General features: G+C 48.3%; 1 pseudogene; it reads left to right on the plus strand.

Annotated features, from left to right (window-relative positions):
* The first annotated feature begins 5663 nt into the window (after window positions 1-5663).
* LOC108402968 (keratin, type II cytoskeletal 1b-like) lies at window positions 5664-13286 on the plus strand (annotated as a pseudogene).
* Window positions 13287-14433: the final 1147 nt, after the last annotated feature.

Consider the following 14433-nt stretch of genomic DNA (forward strand, 5'->3'; position numbering starts at 1 on the left):
AATTAATTCCTTAAGTTTGTATAGCACTCTAAACCCCCCACCATGGGCAAGGTGAGACATGATCTGGGAATTTCCCGCAGGTTTCGTATTGACCCCGTGGATTGGAATTCTGGTCCCCAACCCACCACTAACTAGCCCTTTAAACTGAGTCTTTCCTGTCTTCCTCTTTGATCCAGGATATGGAAGCATCCTGGGCCCAGACAACGCCAGTCCCCTTCTGGGGCCTCACAGCTTCACCTGGAATTCTATCAAGTCTAAGCCACAGCATTATTTCCCTCGGGCCCACATCTCTGTTGATGCTTTCTTTGCCTCTGAGACAAGAGAGGGCTGCCAGCTTTATAAAGGAGTGTATAATAGTCCTGACTTCCAGCATGTTGGATAGATGAGCTTCATATGCCCGGAACAATACTACCTCTGGGCCTTGGCAGTGAGAATTTGCAGGGTTGCTCTGAGACCTTATAAGGGCTTCTGGCCCAAGAGCACCTATTAGGTTTGATAAGAAAGAGACACACTGCCTGATCTTTAGTTTCTAGGTGGGCCCTCTGATTCTAGTCAAAAGGGTATCAGAGGTGGGGGTCCTAGTTGTTTTGGTGCCTGAGGAGGTGCTTGAAGGCTTAGTTTTGCCCCAAACACCCACTCTAACCCAGAAATCGGGGGAAGAGTTCACCAGGAGTGTTGCTCTGTGACCAATACCAGCTTCCCTCCTGTGCAGGCAGAGATTGGAGGCGGAGCTTCCCATGGAGCCTTCTCCCAGGCTTTGGGAGCCCAAAGGTGGCTGGAAATTGCTCCTGGGCTCCCTGTTCTATTTTGCCTTGGAGGGAGGATACCCAAGCTCTGGTTCTAGCTGTACTGCCCACTTCTCCATGTAACTTTTTTTTAACTTTTTAAAAAATTTTCTTATCATTAATCTACAATTACATGAAGAACATTATGTTTACTAGGCTCTCCCCTACCCCAAGTCCCCCCTACAAACCCCATTACAGTCACTGTCCATCAGCATAGTAAGATGTTGTAGAATCACTACTTGTCTTCTCTGTGTTGCACAGCCCTCCCCATGCCCCCACCCCCCACATTATACATGCTAATCGTAATACCCCCTTTCTTCTTCCCCGCCCTTATCCCCCCCTATCCTCCCATTCTCCCCAGTCTCTTTCCCTTTGGTAACTGTTAGTCCATTCTTGGGTTCTGTGATTCTGCTGCTGTTTTGTTCCTTCAGTTTTTCCTTTGTTCTTATACTCCACAGATGAGTGAAATCATTTGGTACTTGTCTTTCTCTGCTTGGCTTATTTCACTGAGCATAATACCCTCTAGCTCCATCCATGTTGTTGCAAATTGTAGGATTTGTTTTCTTCTTATGGCTGAATAATATTCCATTGTGTATATGTACAACATCTTCTTTATCCATTCATCTACTGATGGACACTTAGGTTGCTTCCATTTCTTGGCTATTGTAAATAGTGCTGCAATAAACATAGGGGTGCATCTGTCTTTTTCAAACTGGAGTGCTGCATTCTTAGGGTAAATTCCTAGAAGTGGAATTCCTGGGTCAAATGGTAAGTCTATTTTGAGCTTTTTGAGGAACCTCCATACTGCTTTCCACAATGGTTGAACTAATTTACATTCCCACCAGCAGTGTAGGAGGGTTCCCCTTTCTCCACAACCGTGCCAACATTTGTTGTTGTTTGTCTTTTGGATGGTAGCCATCCTTACTGGTGTGAGGTGATATCTCATTGTGGTTTTAATTTGCATTTCTCTGATAACTAGCGATGTCTTCTCCATGTAACTTTGACCAAGTCCTGTCCTCTCTTTGTACCTAGTTCCTTCTCATAAAATGAGGGTGCTGGGCTACAGGTCTGACACGTGACTGAGCCGAGGGTGTGGGAAGCCAAGGCAAGGGGCTGCGACTCAGTCCCAGGACACTGCCCTCCCTAGTCCCTGTCACCCTGCCACCTGTCCGTGCTTCCTTTGGGACCAGGGGTCCCAAGCCTCCCATTTCAAGGATATTAAAGATCCCCAAACATACACCAAGGTTCCTGCTCTCCCCTCTTCCTGGATGGGGATTGGTGAGTAAAACTGTTCCCTTTCTCTGTCCCCACACCGCTGGCACGCTTCTGTGCTGCTCTGTGATAGCTGCTTCCAGACCTGGGCTATGCAGGGTGAGATGGGAGCAGATTCACAGGGGCTGCCCCTGCCCTCACACCAGCAATGCCTCTTGAAGCCTGCTTCTCACTGCTGCCTAGAGTGTGCCTGGGGGACTGGTAGCTGCCCTGGGCCTCATCCTCATGGCAGCCCTGGGTTCCACTACCTGGGAGATAAGCAGGGCAAGCTGGAGCCCTCAACTGACTTCCCCTTTCCTTTAAGGAGAGTACATGGCAAGTGGGGAGTGATGTGGAGAGGAGGAAGGGGGCATCTCTTCTCCAGAGACCCACCTCCTCTGCAAAACATGTGGGTTCCAGAGTGGGAGGGTCTGAGCTCAAATCTCCATCTGCCACTCTCATCTGTGTGTTCCTGACCAAGTTACTTTACCTCACTAAGTCTCCTTTCCCCCATAGGTAAAATGAGGGTAATAATAAGAATACCTTCCTTGCAATGTTGGTGTTTAGATTTTATGTGACTATCCGTGGCAGAGACAGAGCACAGTGTATGGCCCCCTGAAAGCACTTGAGAAGAGGCTAACTAGGATGATGGTGATGATTCTTTTGTACTTGGACTGAATGGAATCTCAAGAGGCCATTTCATTTGTCTTTAGGCTTCTTCCAGGCCAGTGGTTCCCCAAAGTGTTTTCCCATTAAAAGCACTTTGGACCTTTAACTAACTTAAAGCCCAGACAGTACCCCATACCAGTCCCTGGGTGGGGGGGTGCAGGGCAGGACACATGCACCAGCGGTTTTTGAAGCTTTCTGGGTGATGCCATTGTGTAGCAAGTTTAGAAATGACTGCTCTGTGCCATCCAACCACTTGAAGGGTTTCCTTTAGGGATAACAGTTTGTCCTAGAACCCTCATCCACCATCTATTGTTGACCCAAGGTTAAGTATCTCCTTTGGATACAAGCAAAATCTCTCATGCTTCACTTTAAGCCAATTTTCTCCTGTTTGGAAGGAATAGAGAATAGCTGTCGTTTTATATGCCAAAGGATTAGTTAGCAGTATTTGCTGGGCACTCCACCCTCAGCCTTCAAGGGAGTGTGACAGGAGATAGACTGGGGTGTTGGCATTTGGTGGCTGGCAGCTGGTTATAGTCAGAGACCAATGAGTCTCCCTAAATTCTGCAGTTTGGGGCTTCCTTTAGAAATTTTAAATCACAATTTAATAATTCCCCATATCCAGCTTGAGGGTGAATATAAACCTGGGTGAGCTTCCTATGTGTCTGGTTGGCAGTAGAGACACATGTGAGTGGTTAATTATGTGCCCTCTTCCTGGGAGGGGTGGAAGGTGATTATGCAAACAAGCATTGTGTCAGGTGAGAGCCAGGTGGGCTCATACAGTCTAGAGTCTTCCGGCAAGGCTTCATGGAGGTGGCTGGGGAAGGAGCCCCACTTGTACGACTTTTTGGAGTTTCCAACATGCTCTTCTGTATTGAATCTCAGCTACTCATTAGAATTGCCCTGTGAATCTGGTATTATTATCTTTATTTTACAGGCCAGAAAATGGAGGTTCAAGGGATTAAGTGTTTATCTAAGCCATGCAGCTGGGAAGGGCCAGTGCCAGTATTCAAAGCTGAACCCCAGAGGCTTTTCATTACACTGCTGGCTGAGGCTTCCTGCCTGAGGCCTGCTTCCCATATGTTTACCTGGCCTCATCTCACTGCCTCTGCCTGACTCAGAATCCTTGCCTTCAGGCAGCTCTCACACTGACCCATCCCAAGCCCTTGCTCTATTTCCCTTCCTTCCTCCGGCTCTGCTGGCTTTCTCTTTCTGTCTCCTGTACCTGGGGGCCCAACCCTCTCTTCCTTTTCCTACCAAGGGCTCCTTGAGAGGGTGAGGGTCAGGATGAGGGCTGTGCAGAACTAAGGTGCTAGAATGGCAGCACCTATCCTGCCTTGCCTTGGGACTACCTGGTTTAAGCACTGAAAATCCAAACAAACAGGGCAGTTGGTCAGCCTACCAGGATCTGAGAGTAGCTATATTTAAGCTTGTTTAGTGTAGTATAGTGTTCTGTGATTTTTCCCATGCCTTGTAACACAGACTACTTGAGAAATAACTACTCTGATTCCTTTAAGTATCTGAGGCTCTGGAGTAGGCAACTTGCCTAAGACCAACAAGGCAGGAAGAATCAGGGCTGGGGGCTGAAACCAGTTTTTGTGACTGCAAATTTCAGCTCACTTTCTCTTCTATTCCACAGTGTCTTCTGGAGATGGTCCACTAAATAGTTACCAGGCAGACCATAAGGTGTGGAGGCTTGAGGCTGCCCACAGAGCCCCTCCCAGCCCTAGGACACTTTCTCCTCTCTGGGGCTCCTGAACCTGTCTTGTTCCTTCCCACGACTCACTTGTTTCCACCTCCATAGCAATTGGCAACTGTGATTTCAGCCCCAAGGTTTGCAAAAATATTGACTTATTGCACAAATACAAAGGGAAAGGACATTTAAAATATTAGGGAAAAAACCTCCTACAATTAATTCACTTTCTATGTTGCTTTTTAAGCTTGCCTTCTCTACATTCTTAATTTTTATGAGTTCATAGCTCTGATACCATATTTAGCTTCATATTAGTTTCATTCATTTTTACCTTCTTTCATTCAACATTGTCTCACATGCATTTTCCAACACTGCTACATGGTCTCCATGAAGATAATTTAAAATAATTGTATCTAAGTGGGCAAGCCATTATTCAGTCATTTTTCTGAATCTGAACATTTAGTTTTTTTGCCCCCTGAGTTGTTTTATTACTATTATTATTGTTGTTGTTGTTGTTAAAGTTCTGGATGAAAGCCACCATCTATTTGAGTCCAGAGGACAAATGTACACTTTGTTGGCTGACACTGATGCTCACTGAAAGAGCTTTGCCCCATGCTTGCTGTTTGAAGCGGTGCTTCCCACAATGTGGGTCCATACTCCCTGGTCCGTGGGCCCTTTGCTCCTGGTGTGAGAGAAGATAAGTACAGAATTTGAGAATAACTACTTAGGAGCTTAATGAAAAGGCTTTTTTTCTTCCGTTTAGCAATAGAATGATTTTATGTCTGTTGAATCAAAAAATAAAAAATTAGGGCTTGTGTTTTGTGTATCTTTAAAAATACTTCTTTTAAGGGTAATTCATTTTTGTTCTATTTTATAAAAGTATTGTTCTATAAGAGATTGGAAATGAAAAGAAAAGATATTTTAGGAGAGTTTGACATTTGGTCTAGCAGACAAGGTTAGGTCTGGAAAGATGCCCAATGAATCTAAAACCACAGACTTTTAGGGCTACAGGACCTCATCTGTTTTGTGTTGAGGAACTTGAGGCATATAGGGCCCCACACAATGCACCCAGCAAAACATGGGCAGTCTTGGGCAGAGTGCCCTGGCTTTCGTTTGCACTTAATGACCACAATACCATATATTGCATGTATATATAGGGATTGAGTCAGATCTCTTGACAAGGGATTTGTAGCTCCTTCCTCCCTGGTCTCTGCCTCCTTTCAGCTGGGCCATTTCTCTTGTCTGCTTTTCTGGATGTTCCAGTAATCATGAGCCACCAGTTTAGTTCTCTGTCGGCATTTAGCTCAAGGAGCAGGTGGTTTATAGCACTGGCTCTTCTGCAGGCTCTGGTGGTGGGGGTCGGGCTGAGGGGTCTGTGTGTCCTGCCAGAGGGAGGTGCAGGTATGGTGGGTATGGGAACCCTGTGTGGGGACTTGGTTCTATGATTCTAGGATCCTCTGCAATGTGGGTGACAGTAGAAGCATCTCCACTTCCCTAGCAGGAAGGTGCACTAGTGGTTTCTGCCAGGCTGGGGCAGCAGGAGGGAGAATTGCAAGGGGTAGAAACTTTGGGGGCAGTGGCTTTGGAGGTGGTTTTGGGGGTACTGGGTTTGAGGGTAGCAATTTTGGGCTGGGGACTTTGGTCCTTCTTGTTCCCTGGGGGGTGTCCAAGAGGTGACTGTTAACCAAAGCCTTTGACATCCACTTCACTTGGAGGAGAACCCTGAGATTCAGAGGATCAAGACCCAGGAGCAGGAGCAGGTCATGGTTTTCAACAGTAAGTTTGCCTCCTTCACTGACAAGGTGAGCACCTCTGAACAGGCTGTCTCTGGTCTCTGACCACATGACCGAAAGGGTCTGTGCCCTGCCACCTCTAACCACACTGTGCTGTCTCAGTTGGCTGGTGACAATCATTCCAGTTGTATGTGTTCAGGGACCTTAAGAAAGCATTTATTTCATTGAGGCCTCAGTTTGATTAATTGAGGGGATTTGTTTCTATCTTTTCCTTTTGGCAAGAAAGCAGATAAAAGATATGAAAATACCCAACAGACAAAACATACGGTGTACTCATTCTCACCCATCATTATTACTTTCCATCCATCTATTCACCCATCTGTCTATCTGTCCATGCATCCATCCATCTTTCCATCCATTCCTCTATTCCAGAAACATTTACTAAGCATGTACTATATGCCAGATACTGTGTCAGGTGCTGTAGGGTGATGAGGTCCTGACCTCAAGGAGCCATGGCAGAGCCTAGGTGAATGCCCTTCCTGGTAGGTAAGGCTGGGGTAAAGTCAACAACCTACTATGTAGGAGTCTGTCTGAGTTCCTTTCAGCTCATCCAAGGCCAGGAGGGCTCTGGTCTGGCTGGAAGGGAGAAGGCTTCTACTGCAGTGACTTCTGCCCCTAATTCTGATCTGGTCTTCCTGGCTTCACCTGTACCCCAGCACAGCCTATTCTCAGCACTACACAAGAGCCATCCTTTACAACATCACATCACTCCTCCATCTGAATCCTCTATTGGCTTCTTGTGCCATTTAGAATAAAAGCCAAGATCCTTTAAGGCCCTACATGATCTGGCCTTCTACCCAGAGCTGCAGCTAATCCCTGCTTTGTGTTCAAGAGAGTTAGGCAATGTTGCCACCACTGGGTGGAATAGCTTCCAAGCTTCAGGGTTTAGTGAACAGAGTGAGGGCTGACATTAGCTCCCCAGGGTATAAACTCACAGCCTGCAGTGGCCCTGTGCTCCCTCTCTGCCTCCTCTCCTGTTTTCCTCTTGCTTACTACCCCTTCCCCATCTCACTGCACTCTTACATCCTCTAGCACCCCAGGCAGGGTCTCGCCTTTGCACTTGCCAATCCCTCTGCTTGGAACTCCTCCCTCCAAAGGGCAGTCTGGCTTTCTCCCTCACCTCCTTTAGGTATTTGCTTAGATGCCTTGATCTCCCTATTTAAAGTAACACCCCCACACCACAGATGTGCGAAGAGGACGCCAAATGACTGCAAATCAGGATGGATGCTATGGCGGAAAAGAACAGGGGCTGTGAAGAGGAGAAACCAGGGCAATGCCACTTTAGTTAAGATCTAAAGGGTGAAATAGAGTCACCCCAGCAAAGAGTTGAGATGTGGGCTGCTGAAGGCACCACGAGGTTCCTGTGGCTGGAAGGTCATGAGCAGGAGGGAGAGGCCAAGTGGGGCGTGCTTTTTCCAGTAAGAAGGTTGGTTCAGTATAAGGCGAAGATTTAGCTGTGTTTTCTGAGCTTCCCCTAAGTATTGCTGAAGGGACAAAGGCCGGAGCATTTTGATGGGCCTGAGAAAAAAAATCACAGTGGTTTTCAGTGATTTTTCTAGTGGTGAAATCCCATTAAAATGACTTGGGACTCGTGAATCCAAACTCTGCCTTTGCAGTTTGGATGGCCTTACGAGAACCATGGTTTCGTTTGCTAAGCCCCTGAGCTAAACTCAGAGCACCCAGAGTTGCCAACTGCCCCCTCATGGTTTGACGGGCAGATTCCCCATGGGAACATGACCTTCTTTCTTTTAGTCCCCACAACACTGAGCACAGGGCTGTGAGCAAGTGTCTGACTGATTTCTCCACTCCCTGGGAGTGCTGCCAGAGTAAAAATAGGCCAGGTGGCAGGAGCTTCTCATGGGAGTGTTTTGAGCTGTGAGAAGCCTGTGGAGCTGGTTGCCTTATCTCATGCTTTGATAAAGCTAACAAAAATGAGCCATGGGAAATAGGGTTTTCTGCACATTTTCCAGCCTAGAGTCAGAACCCAAAGGGAGTTAACAAGGGCTGGCCTCTCAGAGGGGCTGTCTCAAGGGCAGGGGACTCTGGGCACCCTCTTAGGTGCAACACTGGAGGGTGTCTTCAGGGTTCTGTTCTGACTGCACAAAGCAGTAGGTTTGCCTCCAGACACAGCTCTCTGATGGATTCTGGAAAGGTTGTGTGTGTGTGTGTGTGTGTGTGTGTGTGTGTGTGTGTGTGTGTGTACCTGAGCAAAGCATAGAGGTGTCTGTTGTCTTCATCTAAGGCATGGGAGGGGAGGGTCCATCTGGGGGCAACCTGCAAAGTTAAGGCGAGGGTTGGTCAGATCATGCAAAGGCCAATCCATGCATCTGATTTGCCCAGCCAGCCAGCTCTCTGGACCCTGTACTTGATCTTTGCACCCACAGTTTTGAGAGAACAGAGAGTGAGATATAGGATGATGTCTACTCTCCATCTCTGTGCGAATGAAGGAGATAACTACACGGGTATTTCCCAAAGCCCTTACCTTGGAGCACTAGACTACATTATATAACATTTAAAGAAAGTGAGAACATTTACTTTTTCAATCCCATCAATCCCATCTGGGTTATAAAAGCATGAAATGAGGTGACCTTCCTGAAAAACACACTGGCAGGCAGTGGGGCCGGTGGGTCCTGGAGGGTGGAGGCACCGAGGCAAGTTTGCTCAGGAATCAGTTTAACATTCTAAGTCAAATTGTTTCCTCCCTCCTCTTATTTTCTCCTGTTCTTGACTATGTAAATCATTTCAGCCACAAAGAGAAATGAGCCTTGGATGCGTTAGTGTTTTGGGTGCTCCGGATCACGGTGTTGTATGCTGGCACAGGTAACCAGGTGCTGGACAGTGACAGCTCTATTATGTACATGGTTGCAGCTAAGTGAAACAAGGCATTCTATTGGAGATTATTTACCTTCAAAACCGGAGTGTACTTAATGTTAATTTTAGGCAAGTTGACCTTACAGCCATTAGTCAACCATCAGAAACTATACTGTGTTCCCTGTGATCAGCAAAAGAGAAGCTCTTGGACTCACAGAGGGGTCATCCTGATTCTCTGAGGTCTGGATATGCTGTGGGGTTCCCATCTTCCTCCCCGTGGGGGTGCTTCTCAGACCCATGGCCTGGGGTGAACTTGGAAGTTTCTTACTCTTAGGTGCAATTCCTGGAGCAGCAGAATCAGGTGCTACAAACAAAATGGGAGCCACTGCAGCTGGTGAACACTTCGACTCAGAACAATAACCTGGAGCCCATCTTGTAGAACTACATCAGCAAGCTGCAGAGGCAAGTGGACTTCCTCAATGCAGAGCAGATGTGCCAGAACACGGAGGTCAGGAGCACGCAGGATGTTGTGGAGGACTACAGGAACAAGAGAGGCCTCAGGTAAGGCCAAGGGGTCAGGGAGTAGCATGGCAGGTAGCTGGTTCCTGGGGTAAGACATTGTGCTTGAGTGTTAATGTGCAAGGGGTGGCACCAGTGCCTCCAGGCACAGCCACGCAGGCTCTAGATTGCACAACTATAGGGGGCACCATATTGCATATGGGAGCCCTGGTAGGACAGTATAGCCAGTCAGCTCTCAATTGTACTGGGTGGGGAGGGGCAGACTATCTTCACGGATGATGGACCCAGATAAGCCTGAGTTCTGCAGTGGGCTTTACCACTTCCCAGCAACTTGCTAGTTCATCTTTCTAAGCCATTAGTTTTCACCTTAGTAAAGCGGGGAAGGTAAGTACCCTCCTTGCTGGATTATTGCGAGAGGTAGATCCATGGCTCTCAAACTTCAGTGAGCAACAGCTTGTTAAAATCAGACTGATTAAGTAGGTCTGGGATGGGGCTTGAGTGCTTGCATTTCTACATATTTCCAAGTGATGTCGATGATTGTAGGCTGGGGACCACACTTTGAGAATCACTGGTTTAGATGACATGCTTAATAAGTTCTTAGCCTGTGTCTGCACATACTAAGCACTCATCACTAGCCACTATTATTAATAATGATAGAGATGGCATGACTTGTCAAATTTCAGATCAACTGCTCCTACACTCTGTAGGCAACCTAGTGTACTCTCCCTCCCCACGCTGGGGGTATAGGGCGCTTCTCTTGACGTCACCTTGACATGCCCATCAGAGAGTCATGGGTATGAGTCAGCAAGGGGGGGATGAAATGCATACCAAATGTGTTGGAAGGCAGAATCATAGGTGAAATTTTTTCTCTTTAAAAATATTTGGTAAAAGTGGCTGCTATTTTATGTACTCAATTGAAAAAATGATTGAGCTTGAAAAATATACAAAAGTAATACATTGAAATAAAAATGGATGTCTTGAGGGTGTTTAAGGTGGCTGTGCATTGTCCACATTGAGTTCTTTTCCATTCCATTGACCTGGAGGGCCAGGAGTTGGCTCCACCGGCTTGTCAGTGAGAGTGGCAGGCTCCTGCAGGGCACAGCCAGAGTGCAGGACAGTAAGTCTGGGGAATTCCATGCCTCCTGCCTTGAGGAGAAACCTCAAGGAGCCAAGGTCAGCAGCCCCTGCAGCCTGTGTTTCTTACCTCCTCCCACAGATATGAGGAAGAAATGGACTAAAGGACTAGCACTGAGAATGACTCTTTGTCATCCTGAAGAAGGTAAGGGACGAGGATGTCCCTAGGAGATGGAGCAGAGTGAGGAAGTCCTGTGGGGTGCTGTGAGGCCACAGGACGGACAGGCTGACCTCTGAGGCTCACACCTGCTGGGCGTGTTGCCCAAATGCTGGGGCCTGTACACAGAAAGGGCAAGTTGCAGACTGCCGCTGACAGGATTCTAGGCTTCCTTGAGTTCTCATCTCTCCAGGGTCCTGAACATGAAGTTAAATCAATGGCAGCTTCGAGTGTCAGTCATGCAGCCTTGGGCAGGGCCTGGGAAGGCAGACCTGCTTCCTCCAGAGGGGCTCGTGGTGAGCAGCAGGCTGCCCACAATGGTGCCTTTGACCATCAGTACCAGGAGCTCCAGATCACCGTGGGAAGACATGAAAACGAGCTAAGAACAGCAAGATGGAGATTGCTGAGCTGAGCCCACCATCCAGAGGCTACAGGCAGAGATCAGCAATGTCAAGAAGCAGGGAGAAAGGCACTCAGGGTGGGCTGACCAGACCTGCCGCCTCCCACAGTGCCCTGTAGGGTGGGGCTCCTGAAAGTCTCCCCAGTTGGTTTTTCTCTGTGACTGTCTCCCAAGCAGACTGACCAGGTACACATGATCATTTTGGATGCAGAGGAGAGAGGAGACATCCTCCAGGATGGGCAGCAGAAGCTGCAGGGCATGGAGGAAGCCCTGCAGCAGGCCAAGGAGGAGTTGGGTGCTGCAAGACCGCTGGATGCTGGTGGGAGCCAAGCTGGCCCTGGGTGTGGAGACTGCCGCCTGGCGCATGCTGCTGGAGGGTGAGAAATGCAGGTGGGCCGTGTTTCTGGGGCCAACGTGCAAGTTGTCGTCCTGGAACAGTGGGACTGACTCTTTGGTGAGAAGATAACCCCAGCTTTTCAAGTAGATTGGTAGCTGTGGTGAGCAGAAACATTTACGGTAGAAGCAGAGGGAGTGTGAGTTGGCACAGTCATTGTCATCATTTCCCTGCCTCCAAGCGGAATGTCCCTAATAGCCCAACCTAAGCCGCTGCAGCCAGGTGGTGAACCACCCATCCTCCGCTAGAAGGCTTTGAGAAAACCCTTAAAATCCCCTTTGGCCCCACCAATCCCTGACCTCTCTGCACACACACCTTTCCCTATAGCTTGGGGACAGGTCTCGCTTCACATGAACTTCTCCTCCTGATGTCTCCAGGCTGTTGCCTGCCTTCCTTGAGGCTTTGTGGGTCTGGCTAATGTGTAAGCTCTGTTTTACAGGGTGTCAGGAGAGCTGCAGAGCCATGTGAGCATCTGTAAGTAGCTGAGCCCAGCACGGGGCTGGGTGGCGCTGGGTGGGGGTAGGGGGATTGGCCAGCAAGGACCTGGCGGTCGGCACTTTAGTTTCCAGTCTGACACAGTGAAAGCCAAAGTGGGCAAACACAACCGCAAAGCCTGAAGAAATCTGTTGCAATATACGATGATTTTAGTTCTTCATCTTAATTTTTATGACACCAAATAATCAACAGTGGCTTAAAACCCTTTGGGGTATGTCAGTAATGAAAATGCATCCTGACATTCCTTTTACAATGAAGGAAACTTTGAAAGTGAGAATATGATCATCCAATATATCTTTTTGCAAGTCAGATACTGCCAGGATTAGGGATGTAGGACGCTGCCCCACGGTGGGCTGGCAGGCACCCCTGCCCAGTCCTGAGCCCAGTTTGTGCTGCCCTCTCCCCTACAGCTGTGCAGAGTAGCCAGGTGACTGCTGGGGGCAGGAGAGGCTCTGGAGGTTATGGTGGTGGCGGCGGCAGTGGTGGGGGCTATGCAGGGGGCTCCCGAGGGGGTGGTGGAGGTGGTCATGGGATCGGCCATGGCTGGAGCTATGGAGGAAGCTGCCAAACGCAAGTACTGGGGCTGGAGTGGGGGCTCCTCCTGGGCGGGGCACAACATCCAGAACTCTACCAGCACCTCCCACAAGTGAATCTTGGAGTAGAGACCAAGGCTTCTGTGGTGCCTTGTGGCTCACACACCTGATTCGGCAGGGCTCACGCCTGTCCCCTCCCCACAGGTCTTCCTGGTCCTTCCTCTCTTACTTTTTCCTGTTGGGTCTCAGCAGTTTTGCCAATAAATTCCACTGTAGATGGGAAGTAGGTGCATAACCCCAAAGAGCAGACCTGTCTTTGGAGAGCAACCGCTAGCAGTCAGAATCACAGCCAGATGCATTCTCAGCTCAGAATCCACTCAGCTGGCCCTTCTCCTGTCCCTGGGGACACCCAGGGGCCTGGTTTAGTGCTGGATCAAAAGAACCTACAGAACATCTACAAGGTGGATAATGGAGAGTTGATGTCAAGGTTTTTTCACTTCCAGGCTCCCTTTCCTGTACCTGAGCTGCTCTGTGAACACTGATTCATTCCTCAGGAACACAGAGGTTAAGATCTTTGAGCCAGTAAGGAGAGCTAGTTTGGAACAGGGAACCTCTTTGCCAGGGGCCACTTCCTGCCTCTTTGTTGTAGCCTTAGACTTCCATATAGAAAGAGGCTTCATGTCAAAGGATTTGCTGCCCGTATCAAACACGTGTAAGTTTTGTCTGGTCTGATTCGGAGTCTGTCTTAAGAAGCATTATCCCCTGGGTCAACAGCCCCTGGTGGGAGTACTTCAGAGGGCTCAAGCCCTTGTCCACAGGGAGGACCGTAATTAGCAGTGAATAGAGGAGCTGATGGACAAGTAGTCAAGTTCTGCTCTGCACAGCTGCACCTAACAGTTCCACTCTTTGGAAGCATGGTGCTTCCTGAACTCTGCTCCTTAATGGTCCTCCTGAGATTGTCCCCAGGCTGGGCACATGCAGCCCAGCTCTGCTCCTTCCAGGTGCCCAGGTACCTGAGGAGTTTGAGGGTCAGACTTGGGTCTTGGGAGGGTTCAGTCCTGAACCAGTCTGGAAACTGCCCCTTATTTGCAGGGTAGCTTAAAGCTCTTCCCCAGACCTCAAAGTCCCTTCTGCTTCTGTTCTCTGTGACTGAGAACTTTGTGAGAATTTGACTTTTGTTTTGGACCTTACATAATGTGCTTGAGATGTGAAGGCAGCAGGGGAGAGAAAGTATCTAAGATCTGGAGTCACCTTCCCCTGCTGGCTGCGTCCTCACACAAGTTCAAGTCTATGATTCTTGTGGGGCATCTGATGGGCTCTGCATGGGTCCTTTGGGGAGTCATGACTTCATCCTTTCCTGGGTGAAGATTGTTCCTTGATGGGTTTGACGTTTCTGGTGTTTCTACAATAAATTTTTTCTGTGATCTCAAACTGCATTTTGGTCAGGAGATGAGTTATTTCTTCTTTAATTTCTGTAGGCCTCTGAAAGTATTCATATTTGGGAAATAAAGTTATTTTTATTATTTATTTATTGCATGGGTAATACACAATCGTTGAAAACCTTGCAGACATAGTCTTATTAATCTTGGAAGGAACCAATCATTTAAAAGTTGGTTACAAAATGTTCAGCAGGCATTTATTTAGCTCCTACTGTGTGGCACGCAGTGGCCTTGGCACTGGGGATGCAATACTGAGTACACACTTTTCTGAGTCTTAAGGCACTCACAACCCAAACCATGTGTAAAGTGGGAGGAGAACGTTCAGAAGGAGGAGAAATCAGGGCAAGCGCCCCTGTGGACCTG

The sequence above is a fragment of the Manis javanica genome, chromosome 10 (genome assembly GCF_040802235.1).
Source record: "Manis javanica isolate MJ-LG chromosome 10, MJ_LKY, whole genome shotgun sequence".
Classification (NCBI taxonomy): domain Eukaryota; kingdom Metazoa; phylum Chordata; class Mammalia; order Pholidota; family Manidae; genus Manis; species Manis javanica.